Genomic DNA, 14,885 nt, shown 5'->3' on the forward strand with positions numbered 1-14,885 from the left:
CCATAAAGTAATAATGCTGCATATATTTATTGTCTTAGTATCATCTGTTGACTGTTGTTTTTTATATCCATTGTAAAATCGATGAATTTCAAAGAAATTAATCATGATGTGCAAACTTCAAAATCTCATGTAAAAGGTTTTTTTAACCCATCTAATCATTTCCCTCCATGCGCTGCCAAGAGCCCTTTTCATGCTCAGCCCAAAGCCCTAGGCTTGCTGACTAGCCACAGTTCCCCACTGTGGCTCCCACCCATCAGACTGATCTTTGGCTGACAAACAGCAAGGAGCACAACCAAAAAATTTCACTGGGGCTTGAGTTTCTTAGCAACTCTACAATAAGAGTCCTTTAACAGTGGCATAGACTCAGAGGCTGATATTCTCTCCTTCACTGGAATCTCTTAAGTGGAATTTGAAATGGCCACTTCCCAGGGAGTTCTGCAGTAGGTTAGAGCAACTTGGATAATCTTCCTTTTCTTTGATTCTGTGAAACCAATTTGGCATGAGACTTGAGACTTTTGGTGGGCCAAATATTGTCCCTCACCTCCAATTCGATACAATCTGAAAAGTTCCACTCAAGTCTTTTGCAACTAAGTTTCAGAAAACTAATCTCTTAAATGGCCACTATATGAAGAGGGCTCAGGTTAGTGGTCATTAATAACTAGAGTAGAATTTCATTTTATTGATCATCTCTATAATGATAAAAAATTACTTTCTAAAAGCAATTATCCTTTTGTTTCAGTGAGTGTTTATTTTCATCTTGGTATAGAATAATTTCTTTGATGCTTTCATTGATATGAAAGATTTTCATATTATTTTAGTTGTGGGCTAGTAGGTGGTAGCAATTCCCATATCTGAGAAGTAAGTTAATCAGCTGCAGCTCTGAAAAATCTTACTTGAAGACAATCTGGCCTAGCAACATTTGTCTTCTTTATGGTTTTAGTTTTGAGGGGTGCATTTGTTGAAGAAGACTGTACAGGATCTTTATTAAAAACTAATAAAATAACAGAGACAGGTACCAATTCTGATATGATTCAATGGGAGGAATAGAGGAAGTACAAAACAAGAATTACGCTTTTAGCCGAAAACTATTCTTAAATGTTGAGACATTCTTATATTTTACTCCTCTCAGAAAAAGAGAAGCTTCATTTCATGAATAGCCATGTGGAAGTATAACTTATGCTCCAGCTGAAATTCAGCTAATGTAGAACAGGCAAATTTAGTTCCTATGTTTTTCATGCTGCATTTATCAATATTGTTTAATAACCATGGAAATGCTTTAAGATTTTCTCCCTCCCATAGCTACCTACCTCTAGACTATTTGAAACCTGTCCTAATCTGTACCAATCTGTTTGTCTGTTGATAACAGAGAAAGATCTTCTGTGAATCTTCTTAAAAGACACAGTTCTGCAACTGCTATAATCTCTTATATTTTGGTGAAAATACATATACAGACTTTCAGCCTCTCTTATTTTCTATGAAACATCATAGTTGTTGTGGTGGGTTTTTTTTAGTGTATTGCTTGCAAAATTTACAATATTCATCATGGGTTTGTTTTGGATACTAGTTCTCTACAACTGTAGTAAAGTGTATGAAGAAAAAACAACATAAGAATCACAATCCTGTGCGTGTATTTGGAAGTAAGTCCCATTCTGTTTAATAGTGCTTATTTCCTAGTACTTTTGTGTTGAAATCTTATGGAAATCCCAGTAAAAAGTCTCATATCTCTGTAGTACAAAAAAAAAGAGGATGTATATTCACATGTTGATAATTGCAACAGTCTATGGCATGTGTGACTGGATATGTCACTTTTTCAAAGGCCATTTTATGTCCTAAACACCTCTCTTGTTACAATTCTTTGAAAACATAATTCCTATTCAGTGTAATCTCCACCTGTTAGATTAATTACAAATGCATAACCATTGCAGTAACACAGCTATACAGTGAATCCTGACCCAACCCAACTCCCCAATCCCCACTTACCAAAAGGAGGTGCTACAATCAATGGGGATCTGTTCTCCTGTTGTTCAGGAAGCAGTTGACTGATGTTCTCACACTCTGCTGTGAGTGAGTTCCATTGCAAAAGGCAAAAGCAGGGTCACACCAGAGTTCACAAGCACAAGGCGATGGGGTGAGAGCATCCGTCAGCTGCTTCCTGAGCGACAGGGGAATGGACCCCCATCAACTGCACTGGTGGCTTCCTGGTCACTGGGGGCTGGGAGACTTAGGATCATATAAACATAGGGACTCTCCAGACGACCTCAAAGGGGCAAACTGGAGGTGCCCAGTTTTCCTCCAGAGAGATGCTGCAGTACTCAAACCATGCAGCGTCCCTCCAGACCAAAAAGAACCTGGAAAAAACCGGGTTCTTCTTGGTGCACGGGGACACCGTCATCAGGACGCAAGCATGGCACCTGGAGGTGTGCTGCGGTGCTGCACTTGCATCATGCAACGGCCCTCATATGGACAGCGTCACGTAAAGATGGCGCCATCCGTACATTCTAGGGTTCTAGAGTGTGTGGATGCTGCATGCTCCAGAACCCTAGAATTGGCCCCAGGCCGCCGCAAACTGGTGGTCTGCACCAGGCCATAAAGTTGGAAGAGCTACAAGGGTTATCATTTCCAACCCTATGTCATGCAGGAATACACAATCAAAATCAATACACCATCCAGCCTCTGTTTAAAAACCTCCAAAGAAAGACACTCCACCATTTTCTGAGGCAATGTATTCCACAGTCAAACAGCTCTTACTGTCATGAAGTTCTTCCTAATGTTGAGGTGTAATCTATTTTTCCTGTAATAATAATAATAATAATAATAATAATAATAATAATAATAACACAATAATAATAATACATTTTATTTCTAGACCGCTATTCCGCAATGATCATAGCGGTGTACAGTAAAAAATTGCAATACAATACAAAATACAATGTGACAGTTAAAGGAGGGAGAAGTCTCGTCCTTCAGGCAGTCCCTGATGTTGCTGGGTCTGCCTGATCGCTCCCTCTGAGGCCGAGATGACCGTTGAGGAGGGAGGGGCCTCTTCCTTCAGGCAGTCCCTGATGTTGCTGGGTCTGCCTGATCGCTCAGTACAGGTGTCAAGAAAAGGTGTGGGCTCTGTCAGGTCCTGAGAAGCAGACAGGTGAATGAGCATGCTTTCCAAAGACTCAGGAAGTTTGAAGGACCCTTTATTGAGCTGAGTCAGTGGGAAGAAATACTCTGGGTGGCAGGTACTTTCCTTCCTAACAACAGCCATCAGCTACTTAATTATCCTTAATAATTCAAGGATTGGACTGGATGGCCCTATTTCTGTAGTTTGAATCCATTGCTCCAGGTCCTATTCTCAGGGCCTGCAGACTCTAGGGAATACACAAGGATCATGAATACCGAATAGTTACAGATATGATATTCTAAAGGGCCATTTGCACTACGCAGTTATAGTGCTATTATTTCACTTTAATTGCTGTGGTTCCATCCTATGGTATCTTGGAATTGGCAGTTTAGACAGGGGCCTTTGCATCTCTCAGCCACAGTGTAGTTTGCATGAGCCCTAGGTCGCACATTTGTAACTTCCCAAGAGGATTCTGGCCCATATCTTGATTCTATGATTCTTTCAGTTCTCATTGTTTTAGTGCATCCTCTTCCTTCCTCATGGGCTACACAATTCATTTGATAAATTATTTGACCATGTTTGATAGGTCAAAGGACAAAACAATGGTGGAGTACACTCAAACAGAAATTAAAATGTTATAGCTGCATTTTTGTTGCTTTTTCTTGTCTAAGGAGAACAAAATCAATGTTATACATCAAGACTACAGCAGATTATACTTCATTTTTTTGTCCATGACATTACTTTTTCATGGAGATGATATTTAAAGGGGAAAAAAAAATACTGATGATCATTTAACACAGCCAAAATTCACTTAAATGAGCTGCCAGATGAATCGAACTCTTAAAATAATTGATTTCCCACCACCACCACATCGTATGAAAAATGTATAATATGGTACAATGAAGTCCTTTTAAACAAAAGTAATTTTATGTCCATTAAAAGAAGCATAAAATACATTGTGGTGCTCAATTAACATACTCTTGAAAGAACTGATTTCTAGTTCATAAATTTACAAAATATTTAAAAAGTATGGCAAAGGGGGCTTTCTATAAAACCTAACCTTTGTCCTGAACTTGTTACTCATTGGAACAGTATGACAATCAAACGTGATAGCGGTGCCTTTTAACGATAAATTTGCCACACTTGCTCCTTTCCTGGTTTTGCAGCCATGCTGCTGTTAGGTCTGCTGCTTCTGCATTAGATTTGCTGAATGTGTGGGGTGATTTGAAAATGACAACCATCTCATGACAGGCTATAGCAGACAGGCAGCCTTTGGAAAAAAAAATCTATACTGACCTCACCTCCCTCCAACTCCTATTGACAGTTGTCATTCAAACTGTGATATCACATAAACACTTTCCGATCTGCAGCTTAAGTTTTCATAGTAGGGCAAAATCCTGTTAACTTCTGACCCACCTCTCAGACATCGAGTCTGATGCATTTATGTTTGCAAATCATTGACATATTTTTCCAAGCAGAAATCTATGGCTCTTGATCTAGCCTCACTTGGTCAAATACTTTTAAATTCTAGACAAACATTTATTGGTTTCTATGAATAAAATTAAAATGAATCTTTTAATCTCTAAATCTTGGCAGCTTGAAAGTTTAGCTACACATTCGAATGAGGAAAAATCTTGAATTTTCTTTTTTAAAAAATATTTCAAACTTTCCTAGCTGGTCCTAGTCTTTAGATCTCATGTGTGTTGGATTAGATAAGATGTGGCCCTCCAGACACTACTGGATCTCAGCTCCCACCATCTCTTACCATTAGCTGCATTAACTAGGGATGATGGGAGCTGCAGTCCACAAACATCTGGAGGTTCACAAGTTATTTATTATTTATTTAATTTGTTTAATTTATATCCCACCTTTCTCCAAACATGGGACCCAAGTCAGCTCTCAAAACTGAGTTGAAACAAAATATAGCAAGGTATAACTGTGAAAAGTTTTAAAAACAGTCACATCAAAAGCATCAATTTAAAATAATGTTTTATAATACAATGCTGGTGATAAAAATAATACAAATACAAATACAACATATTCCAGTTAAAAGACCTTATGCACAGATAGTCAACAAAGGTCTGGGTAAAGTCTTCACCTGAAACAGAGAAGGGAAGAGGTCTGTCCACGAATAGTTTCCCATGGGAGGGAATTTCACAATCTGGGAGCAGCCACTGAGAAGGCTGTCTCCAGATGGGCTTGTGAAGGTGGGACTGAGAAGAAGGTTGGCACTATGTACCAATAAATATGGGGCTTCCACTGAAACTGCAGCTCTAAGTCATTTTTCTCTGTCATATTTTTCCCCATTCTGTCTGGGCAGTAAAAAGCGGCTGCCCGAATCCCCCGGGCTGGCCGCTTTGCTGGTGGCGGCCCGGCGATGCGGGGGCCTTGGCGCGCCCCAGCATGCCTTGCTGGGGCGCGCTGGCTCCCGATTGGCTGGCCGGAGGGGGGGGAAGGAGGGACTTCCACCTCCCACGTGGTCGCTCTGGGAGACGGAGGCCCCTCTCTATGGTCGCCCTGGTCCTCCAAGGCAGCCCCCAGCCCCCACCGTTCAGGCTGGCCTATATAAGGCCATGTGGCGCTCTCTCCGGCACCATTTGCAGCTTGGGTCTCCCACCCACCCTCCCTAGAGTGCTGGTTTTTGTCACAACTTTGGGGCGGCAGCAGAGGTTCTGGATCTGGTAGGCATGGTCTATAAGGTTGCGTAGCACTGTATCGGGAGTCCCTATGGGACACGGGAGCGATGAGGGCATGTGTTGTGGCCATTGCGGGGGCCATAACATCACACCACTTCCAGGTGACTAGGAGCTTGATTTCATATGCAATCAGCAGGTTGCATGGTTCCGAGAGGGCATTAGATTAGCCCCTAGCTCATCCCGATGCCTTGCTCTATATGACATGCCATTATCTTACAACAGTGGTTTGTACGATGATCCAGACCTCATGCTTTTGGTCAACCCTACTTTTGGTTGCTGGTTTGTGTAAATAAAGTTGTGGCCTTTCCTCCACATGTGGCTTCTGTTATTATTGTGGCGCCGCCCTCACTGGCAAAATTCACCAGTAGGGTTGGATGTTATTTTTCCTCTCTGCCTCACACTATTGGTGTCCAATTGTATAATCTGCTATGGAGAAGAATTCAATATGGAACTGCCATTATCAGCAGCAACCCTGTGTTTATCATAACATCCATTTCTTTCAATGCACTGTTTTGAACAAGGTACAAAGTGCCTCTTGTGACAATCAGCTTCCTCTTTAACTACTACCTGTTTAGTCCCCAACACTCCTCCTTACCATATAAAAGCTTAAATCCAATGTATCCAATGATGACCTCTTGAAATTGCCACCTATGCTATCTCTGTCCCAGCCACTGGGTGTATATACATATACACACACATACTTAAGGAATTTAAGGAGGCCAACACAACCAGTACTCTGTATTCACTCAACTCTGTACATTAAACTAGTCTGAGGAGTAGTGACTAGTCCTAAGTCACTTAGTGAGCTTCATATCATAGAAGAAAGTGGGATCAAGGTCTACTGTATTCTCACCCAAAGTTATGCAACTTGCTAAGCCACCATTTCAGACAAATGAAGAAATGACTTCCAACTAATTTGGACTGTAACTCCCATCAGCCCCAACCACCATGACTAAAAGTAAAGGATTGTGAGAGTTGTAGTCCAACATAGCTGCAGAGCACTAGCTTGCTTATCCCTCTCTAGCTTATCCCTCTTCTGTACTGCATTGGCTCTTCAGCGGACTGCCATCATCTTGCCTGAAAATCTGCATTGGGGGGCTGAAAATGCAGTATATGTCAATGCTGCTGAAGTAATCCCACTCACGCACCCCTATTTGCTACTGACCAGTCCAGCACTTTTTGCCAATATCTATTCATGACCTTCCAGATTTTTAATGTTTTATGTGTTTGAATGAGGATATTAAGAAGAAGATTTTTAAGGACAATTGAGTTTGTTGTTACCATAACATTCTCCACACCATTTGCCCTGAAAACCTTTTGATCCACCAACATGGTTGGTTCCCATACCTATCTCAGGGGAGTGTTAATTCCATCATGTCCTCATTTCTTAACCACCTCATCCCGTTTTGATCATGCTAAATGTGCAAAGTGACACCACTTATTTCTCTGCCCCTGAATAATATAGATTGCCTGGTGCATCATGAAAGCACCTTATTTGTTTGTCCTCTACTCCCAACATCTATTTCTACAGAAAGAGCTCAAGAATATTTTATGGTTAAAGGTCAAAACACAAAACTCACTCAAGGTGAGGAAAGTTTAATGTAGCCCTGAGGATAAAGCATAAACAAAAACACAGTTTTTGAATTAAGGAGGACAGCTCTGTAAAAAAATGATTAGAGGATCACAATCATAGTTTCATAATGAAAGTTTTGGTAGTACTTCTAATTCACAGGAGCTGAACAAATAAGATCTGGTCTTTGTGGATGTGTGGCAAATAGGGATGTAGAATGAAAAGCTGTCTGTTAAAATTAGAGATAGTTTGGAGATATGGATTTATTCTTAAGGATATTTTCCTTCCTGGATGTCAGGTGCCATTTGTCACACCCCAGGTTTTGCTGTCTATCAAGAGGAAGAGAGAGGAAGCGAGAGAAAGAGCAGAGCTTTATAGTACAACCATTTATTCAACGATGATTTCACATAGCAAGGGACACAGTCACTCTGCTTTTAATAATAATTTTAAAACCTCTTGGAAAGAAATTCTCTGTTGTGCATATGGAACAACAGGATAGAAACACACAAGATTTATTGGCACCTTGCAATGCAAATACTTCCAAGCTAATCTAAAGCCAGGATGTATTATTTATTGCAACCCACCAGTTTGGACATTATATTTCTTCACACAGCCACAAAACAAAGGAAAGCCAGGAATGCTGAAATGGAGAAGGGAAAGAAAAAGCGGAGCGGTGGGGGTGGGAATCATACTTTAAGCCAGCCCAAACATGCATTTTTCTTAAACCAAACAAAATCTATATGTTTTGCATCAATATTACAATAGTTAATAGAATTGCAAGTCTATTATATATTCTCGCCCTTACTAGGCTTACGGAGTGAATCTAAGGCTAGTATGACTCTGAGTAGTATTAGAGTTTTACTATAAGAGGCAAAGTAGATCTTTTCAATGGACAAAGGTCCCAATCAAATTGAGACCATGATACTAGGGACAAGGGGCTTAATAGTGTTTCCCCACAATTTTTTCCCTAAAAATAATGGGAATAATGGTGGGGAGGGGAAATAATGGTATTCTGCAAATAGTTGTGCATTTCCCTGATGAGAAATAGCTTCAGATAGAGCGCAATTTAGATCAAGGAAGACGCCAGGGGATGTGTTCAATCCACCAGCTCCACATTTTTAAACCAGGTAACCTTTAAAAAAAAAAAAGCAGAATGCCAATCTCAACTCTCCCAGGGTAAAATCTACTTTAGCTTTTTGTCTCAATGATGGTGGATTAATGGATTCGCGTTCAGAAAAGATGTGAGGTGAAATCAGTCTACTTCAAAGTGATATTAAGTTCTACAACACAGAACACCAAAATTCATAATAAAGCTCACATGGGATTCAGAAGTAGATCAAGGAGACTGTAGGTCAAAACCAGCCATATAAGCTTATTTAGGTATCCATTCTATATTTCCTTTCCATTTCAGAAAAAGAAAGCAGCCACTAAGGGGGAGAAAGGCACTAATCAGGCTAACAGGTGGTTAAATCAGAATCCAGAACTTGAATGTATTTTCAGGCACAGAATGCCTGAGGCTAGAAGTACAATGGACTGTTAACCCAGTTATGGTAATGTTCTGTTAACCCATTTATGGCAGAAAACCATGTTTATATAATTGTACAAAAATCTGTCTGTTAGGGGAGGAATACAATAATCTGTAGATCAGTAAAAAATAATAACATTCAAAAATTATTATGTTTTGTAAACTGCTTTCAAAACCCCCATATTTACCAAAATGGTATACAAAATGCATCTGTTAACAGAAAAGTGTAGAAAAAAATGTGAACACATGTTCATGCAAAGTTGTTTTAAAAATCCTTAAGAATTTATTTGGAATGATTGAAAATTACAGCTGGACAAAGTGAAGTAACTGAAATTGACAGATTTGTCCATTCCTAAGAGCGGGAAAAAGAGCAGAATCGCAGCAGAAAAAGCAGGAGCAGACAAGGAGGGCAACCAAAATGAGGAACAGCTTAAGGAACTGGTTATGTGTACCATGGAAAAGAGAAAAGTACACATGGGCCAAGACCCTGTCGACATAAATATACAGCAGGATAAGTACATCGGATTTCATAGTTGTATAACTAAAAGAGCTTGAGTTTACCCTTTGCACAAGTATTGATTAGCTCACTACCACCCAAGTAAGAGAAAGGGATATGTGTATGCTTGCAAAATAACTGGTTGCACTGGAAAGTACACCTACAGGACCTCTTAAAAAGTACAGCCACTTCCACAGCTATATTTATACTGTCATGGTACTCCATGAAGAAGTGGGGGATTTTATCAATTTATATCCCACCTTTCTCCCAATAATGGAGCAGAAGGTAGTTTACAAATTATTAAAAACCATTATAGATTAAAAACACAAAAACATTAGTAAAACATCAGTTATTTCAAAACAATCTGTTGAGTTAAAATAATTTTTAAAAAATCATTAGAAGACCATATTAAGAACCAACAAAATAGCTCAGCATATATCAAGCCTGATCATATAAGCTAGGAGGAGGAGAACAAGGAAAGAGCCATCCTAGCCTACCTAGATAAAGGAGTTCCAAAGTGTAGAAGAAACCACTAAGAAGGGTTTCTCCCTTGTTTTCATCAAACAAGCCTGAGAAGGTAGTGGGACAGATAGAGCACCTCTCCTGAGGATCTTAGAAGTTGAACAAACTCATCTATAGAGAGATGTTCCTTCAAACAACATGGAAACACTCATAGAAAGAAAGAAAAAGGAGGAACTAAGAGAGAGAGAATGTATGTGTGGGAGAATTTGTCCCTGCAAATGAATGGAGTGGTATTTACACTGACTTGCATAAAAGAAATAAAGCTACACTCCACACAAAGGCTGAAGTAGGAAGAAGTCCACCATGAGTAGAGGACCCTTAGGATAACAGAGTCATTGCTGGTAATTGGGCTTGCTCCACCACTACCAATTTTTGAAAATAAAACAGTGGCCCACAGATTGGAAGAGATCAATACATTCAATATACACAAAAAAGAATCACAAAAGATTGCAGTGACTATAGGACCATTGCTCTAATTTCCCACACAAGCAAAATCATGCTCAAAATTGTGCAGCACAGATTCCTACCATATAGGGAGCGAAAAATCCCAGGGATGGAAGCTGGATTCAGGAAAGGAAGAGGCACTAGGGACCACATAGTAAACATATGATGGATAATGGAGAGCACCAGAGAATTCCAAAGAAGAATTTACATGTGCTTTATTAATTATAGCAAAACCTTTGACTACATAAAAAGCTATAGAATGCAAACAAAGAAATGGGAGCTCCACTACATCTAATTGTCCTGATGTGTAACCTGTATTCAGGATAAGAGACTGCCATCAGAACTGAATATGGAGAAACAGAATGGTTCTCAGTTGGCAAAGGGGTCAGACAAGACTACATTTTATTACCCTATCTATTCAGCCTGTATGCATAAAATATCATACACAGAGCAGGCTTAGACTCTGAGACAGAAGGAGAACAAATGGGAGGAAGGAACATTAACAACCTAAGATATGCAGATGACACAATAGCAGAAATCAACAGACCTGAAGCAATTATTGAAGAAGGTCAAGGTGGAAAGTGTCAAGTTAGGATTAATGCTAAATGGTGAAAAAACAAAAATAATAACCACAGTTAACAAGAAAATTGAAATGACTTGTCATATCTTGTATCAAATATTGATTAAATCAGAGACTGCAATTAATAAATAATAAGAAGTATAGGAATGGGAAGGGCACCTATGAAGGAACTGAACAGGATCCTAAAGTGTAAGGTCATAACTCTGAATCCCAAAGTGAGGATTATTCAAGCTGTTGTATTCCTCATCACCATGCATGGATGTGAGAGCTGGAGAGTGAAGAAAGTGGATAAGAAGAAGATAAACTAATTTGAGAAGAGTGCTGAAAACATCATGGATGTCCAAGAAAACCATCAAATGGATCCTAGATCAGATTAAACCCCAAGCTCTTTCTGGAAGTAAATCTACAGCGCTATATAAATAAAATATAGTAATAATAATAATAATAATAATAATAATAATAATAATAATAATAATGTCAGAAGGACTAAATTGATGTTATCGTACTTTAGCCACGTCATGAGAAAGCATGAACAATTGGAAGAGAGAATGATGCAAGGAAAGGTAGAGGGCAGTAGAAAGAGAGGAAGACCACACGCCAAATGGTTGGATTCAGTCAGAGAGGCCATGGGCCTGAGTCTGCAGGACCTAAGCAGAGCAGTGTGGGACAGGGGATCTTGGAGATGCCTCATCCGTAGGGTTGCCATAAGCTGACTGACGTGAAAGCAGTTAATAACAACAATAATTGTTTTCTTGTAATGCAGCTCATATGCAAACCTCTCCATTAGCTTGCATGTGATGAAAAAAGGAGACTGGGAAGCAGAGGAGCCTAGTAGTTATCTCATATAAACTTTAGACCCCCACAATGTACATGCCTACCTTTGCTGGACAAAACAGCCACAGAGCTCAGCTGTGATGTAAAGTATGCATTTTATTTTATCTTCATTTAATTTTTAATTTTAACATTAATTATTATTTCTATTATTTTCAATATTTTTATTTTCAATATTAAATATCTATTTTAAATTGGTAACAAAAATCAGCAGAAGAACTGTCTCACAGTCTCAACGTACCCTTCAACATTCCATAGATAAAAACCAAAACTTGTGTGACCAAGCAATATCAGAGTGTGGTCAAAATACCAAAAGTTGCCAATGAGAAAAAACACACAAGTTAGGAGAGACTGCAGTAGTTTGCTTTTGACTAAGCCTACTGGGAAGGTCAAGATCCCACCTCTTATCTCCTTTTCCCTGCTGAATTGAGGGCAAACTGTTTTTGCACTTTGAATTCAGTTTGCAGCAACTTGAAGTAAGCCGAGGACAGTGAGGGAAAGTAGGAGGAAGAGAGACAAGCTGGAACATTTTAAAAGCAGCTGAAAAAGTGGGATGAAGGAGGATTAATCAAGCCTGTCCCCATCAAATCGGGGCTGTTGGAGATTATGTTTTTAAGAAAGGGAGAATCAGCATGTCTGAAAACTATTTTTTCCTTTGGAGTTACGACTCCAGATTCCACATGAGGTAGGCCTCTACTCAAAATGTGGGTTCTGGTGGATCCTGAAACAGCTGCAATTTCTCATTTCTTTTAACCGCTGCCTATGGTTGGTCTCTGGATTATTCTGAAACTCTCAAGACCACTGCACAATCTCCCCCACCCTGGCTGCCCTTCTCATTCTTTATGGGAATTCTTTTCAAACCAGAGGAAAATCCTGAAGAGATTCTTTCAGAAAAAGAGCCACAGATCTTTAGCATGCAGTGGGAATGCTAGGCTGCTTTTGCCACACAGTTTTGTATTTGCTATTCTTTCTAGGTCTTGTCATTAAAGCTGTTTTGAAAACTGGATTCAGTTTTCCTGTGACACGCAGAGCTCTAGCTCTGGTGATATCTATGCAGAACACACAAACAGAGGAGCAGTTTCCTAATGTACAGTTACAGATCTCAATTCTGGAACTCTGTGAACAACTGGAAATAAGATTATGAAGAAATAAAACTAGATTTAAAAAAAATAGTAAAGAAAGCTAAGAATGCCCGGACTAAGGAACACATATTCTGCTTTGTCAGATTTGATCTTTGTTGTGGAACTGAAGAGATAAGTATGAAGTGACAGAAAGTGTTTATTACCCAAGCAGCAAGAAGACAGCAGTGAAAGGATCAAGGCCCCTTCAAGTAGAATACATCTGTCTGCAAAGCACTTAATCCCAGCCAATGGGTTTTGGCAGAAAAACAGGCCACATAGAATAGCTTTGTTTCACTGTGCATAATTGTTTAAATCCAGGCTTAAAGAAGTTAAGCACTGCCTTTTGGCTACTGATGACACTTTAGCTTGATAGAGACTTGGCAGAATGCTGGGTGAGGAACGCCCCTTGATCCATTTCAACAGTCCTTTCTGCTAAGTTCTCTCAAGTTTTACATGCTTTTACCACATGATATTCTCGTCTTATTTTCCTGCAACATTAAATCAGGATCTGAAAATTAAAACCAAACCAAACACAGGCATCATATTCATGCAAACCACCAGATATTATTGGTCTTCATGTCTCGGGAGACCTAGACAACATAGCTAATGGTAAGGCACAGGCTAGCTAAAGGTAAGGCACCCGCCAGATGTTTTGGTGGAACTCCCAGCAGCCCAACATAGACAATGGTGAGTAATTCTGGGGATTTCCATCTAGCAACATCTGGAAAAATAAGTGATCCCCATCTTTGCTGTAACTGAAAAGGCAAAATTTGACTTCCCACTAGAGCTATTGCAAGAAATAGTTGGTCGGATTCATCTAACAGAAAGGAAACATTATTTTTGTTTAGATGAAGGGTACAGGGAGAAATACAAAGGTGCAAAGAGAAAGCTGTAAGGAATGACTGTGTAGGCATGAGAGTAAACAGACATTAGTACTCACCAGACTAATCCAAGGTGCTATGGTGACTCTGATTACTGGTACAGTACTTAGCAGCAAGTTGGCTCAAGCTATTTTTGTTCCAGAGAGACAGTCTCTCAGGCCTGAAAATAAAAATAAAATCACAACAATTAAAATAATAAGTATCATTCTCCCCTTTCATTGCACCTAAAATATGCTGCTGGAGCAGTTGTCTCAAGTTGCATCTACAGTGCAGAATTAGTGCAATTTGACACTGCTTTAATTGTCATCGCTGAAAGCTATAGAATTCTGGAATTTGTAGTTTTGTGAGTTATTTCACCTTCTCTGTTAGAGAGCTCTGGGGTCACAACAAAATGTAAATCTGGGATTCCATAGGATGAAGCCATGACAGATAAAATGGAGTCAAACAGCCTCAGTCTATCTAATGGCAGGGTTAGAACCTCACACTTAAATTCAGGTAAATCAAAACAAGAGGGGCAGCTGCCTGATAAATCATAAAGTGTCAGAGTATGATAGAATTCCTAAATGTCAAATTTAATGCTCTGGAAGTGAAGATCCAATTTCTGAATGCACCCTCTCTGCCAAAAAGGGCCATTCCAAGATACTTGTTTCCTGAAGTGGAGTCGCAAATGTGTCCCCCAACCCACTGCATTGGTACATGGCCTGGAGAAGAAGGTTAAGAGGAGCTATGATAGTCCTGTTTAAATATTTAAAGGGATGCCATATCGAGGAGGGAGCAAGCTTGTTTTCTGCTGCTCCAGAGAATAGGACCCAGAGCAATGGATGCAAACTGCAGGGAAAGAGATTCCACCTCAACATTAGAAGGAACTGCCTGACAGTAAGGGCTGTTCAACAGTGGAACAAACTCCCTCGAAGTGTGGTGGAGTCTCCTTTCTTGGAGGTCTTTAAACAGAGACTGGATGGCCATCTGTCAGGGATGCTTTGACTGAGAGTTCCTGCATGGCAGGGGGTTGGACTGGATGGCCCTTGTGGTCTCTTCCAACTCTATGATTCCATGATTCTACATAGTGTTCAAAGCCACTCAAATTATTTTCCACATGAGCCAGAA

Source organism: Sceloporus undulatus, chromosome 1, assembly GCF_019175285.1.
Source record: "Sceloporus undulatus isolate JIND9_A2432 ecotype Alabama chromosome 1, SceUnd_v1.1, whole genome shotgun sequence".
Lineage (NCBI taxonomy): Eukaryota > Metazoa > Chordata > Lepidosauria > Squamata > Phrynosomatidae > Sceloporus > Sceloporus undulatus.